Raw genomic sequence first — 3,105 nt, 5'->3', positions numbered from 1 at the left:
TCAGAGTCTCTTCCAACATCCATTTTGGTCTTTTATTCCTTTCCTGTATTTTTAATGATCTTTTGCTTTATTCATGTATGATGTTCATGATGTTATCCCACAACTCATCTGGTGTTCAATGCATCAAATCTATTCTTCAGATGGTCTCCAAATTCAGGTGGCATATACTCAAGGTCATATTTTGGCTCTCATGGATTAATTTTCTTCAGCTTCAACTTAACCTTGCATATGAGCATTTGATGCTCTTTTCCATAGTCAGCCCTTGGGCTTGTTGTGAGTGATGATATTGAGATTCTCCATCATCTCTTTCTACAGATGTAGTCTATTTGATTGCTGTGTATCCAATCTGGTGAGGTCCAGGTATATAGCCATCATTCATGTTATTGAAAAAAAGTATTTGCAATGAATAAGTCATTGGTCTTGCAAAATTCTATCATGTGATCTTCAGCATCATTTCTATCACTAAGGCCATATTTTCCAACTACCAATCCTTCTTGTTTCCAACTTTCACATTTCAACCACCAGTAATTATCAATACATCTTGATTGCATGTTTGGTTAATTTCAAACAGCAGAAGGTGGTAAAAATCTTCAATTTCTTCATCTTTGGCTTTTGTGGTTGGTGCCTAAATTTGAATAACAGTTATATTAACTGGTCTTTCTGGTAGGCATATGGATATTATCTTATCACTGACAGCATTGTAGTTCATGATAGATCTTGTAATGTTCTTTTTGACAATGAAACTGACACCATCCGTCTTCAATTTGTTATTCCAGGCTTAGTAGAGCATATCATTGTCTAATTCAAAATGGTCAATGTCAGTCCATTTCAGCTCACTAATGCCTAGGATATTGATCTTTATGTGTCCCATTTTGTTTTTTACAACTTTCAATTTTCCCAGATTCATACTTTGTACATTCCATGTTCCAATTATTAATAGATGATTGCAGCTATTTCTTCTCATTTTGAGTCATGTCACATCAGCAGTTTAAGGTCCCAAAAGTTGTACTACATCCACATCATTAAGGTTGACACATCCACATCATTTGAGGAGGTAGCTCTTCCTCAGTTGTATTTTGAGTGTCTTTCAATCTGAGGGAGTCATCTTCTGGCACTATGTGAAACAATGTTTCCTTGCTATTCATGAGGTTTTCAATGGCAAATTTTTTTCAGAAGTGGGCCTGATCATATCATTTTCTTAGTTTGTCTTAGTCTGGAAGCTCCACTGAAACTTGTCCACTATGGGTGACCCCTGGTATTTGAAATACCACTGGCATAGCTTCCAGCATTACAGCAACATGCAAACTACCACAGTACAACAGACAGAAGAGTGGTGGTGGCACATAGTAAGCACTTGGTAAATAGAAGGCTCCTTTTCATCTTCAGGTTATGATGTCCTGACATGCACTTTAGGGATCCTAGTCTTCCAGCTAGAAACCCATGTGTCCTTGCACCTTGTTCTCATCTCCCTTGCTTACATCTGAATATGGGGTCCAGCCTGGAACTGAGAAACCCAGACGGCTACTCCTCTTCCCTATCTACTCAGATCCATTGCAGCCTCCAAAAGGTCCATTCTCCAGCCAGAGTGGTCATCAGAGGATCCAGTGAGAAATTTAGCAGCTCACCCTCGTATTTAAGTGAGCTAATGGACATGACATTGGTAGACTACCTCAGGGAATGTGCTCCATAAAGAAACAGCAAGGAGACTCTATATCCTTGGCAGTCAACCCCAGACCTTGATCTTTCTCCTAGTTCTTTTTCTTTCTCCTCACGCATGACCCCGGTTCTTGTCCAGAACACGCCCGTACCAGGTTTTGTGTTCAAGCACGTGTGCCAGGCTTGTGTATGCCAAGCTCCTGTTCCGGTGGGAACTTCCAGCTCGGCCTAGGCGCCTGCAGTGCTATGGAAGACCAGAAGAGGGAGACATAAGCATATGGGTACGTTTGCTGGGCTCTGAATAGGACAGGCGGGTCGGTCCTGGAGGGCCTGAGCTATGGGATGGAGCCAAGATATAAGGAAGTAAGAGAGGAGGGGCGGAGGAATGGGCCAGGGCTGGGAGACAAAGACCCAGATGGCGGGCCGGGAGGGGCTAGAGTCCAGCGTCTCCAGGCCTTGGCTCCTGCTTCTGCTTTTTCAAAAGGCGCTTTGCCTTCGAGGTGTCTTTCTTTATGAATGTACCCTCCTATTCCTGCTTACCTTCCCGGGGCTTTGCCCACGCCCTCAGACATAAGACTCTAAATCTGGGTTCCAGGGATCCCAGAGGGCTCTCCGCAAAGATGAGATCCTGAAAGTCTTATCTCCAGGGGCAAAGAACTCGCCTTCCCTCTGAAAACCCCTCTGAGTTTCCACCACTCACCATAGCCACTTTCTATGTTGGGAATTCCAGGCCCAAATGCCACTGTACACCTTATTGCCAAAGTAGAAGCCCTACCAGAGCCCTACGTGAGCGGGAACAGGAAGCAAGCAGGTTATCCTTGCCACGGACTTGGGCACAGACCAGGACTTCAGGGATGTGTGTGTGTGAAAAGATAATAGAAGTACTTTCCTGGGGTAGTTCGGATAAGACCTGTCTGGCGCAGGTCAGTAGGCCAGGATGTTGACCAAACATCCGGGGAGAAGAGCAGGCCAGTGGCTCTAGAAGAGCACCAACTTCCTACGGGATGAGCGCTCTGGGGACAGGACTAGGCAGTACCCAACGATAACCGCATAAGCCTCTAACCGCATAAGCCTCACACTGCTATCGCTGCCATCCAGAGCGCAGCGTCCTTAAGAGGTCCCTGAAACTCCGCCCCCTTCCTGTTCTGGGGGCGTGGTATGGGCCAAGGACCCCTTCACGGAGCTTTCTATTGGCTAAGAGGAGCAGGGTTGGCCTTGCGTTCGCCTGAGCAGGGGAGTAGACGGCTCAGCTCAGAGGTAGCGGAGGGAGTCTATGCGCGCTGGACAGGAGTGGGAGGTGTGTGAGGCTCTTACTGACCGCAGACCTTTGGGCACAATTGCAGGGGAGCTAGAACTTGGCGACGTGGCTGCCGGATTATCCGGCTGAGGCTTCAGAGACACAAACTGATGGAATTGACTCGTTTGGCAGAGACAGCGTCCCATCCGCTC

This window comes from Orycteropus afer, unplaced genomic scaffold (genome assembly GCF_000298275.1).
Source record: "Orycteropus afer afer isolate SDZICR_OR568_19922 unplaced genomic scaffold, OryAfe1.0 scaffold00570, whole genome shotgun sequence".
NCBI lineage: Eukaryota > Metazoa > Chordata > Mammalia > Tubulidentata > Orycteropodidae > Orycteropus > Orycteropus afer.
This window is presented reverse-complemented; position numbering follows the sequence as displayed.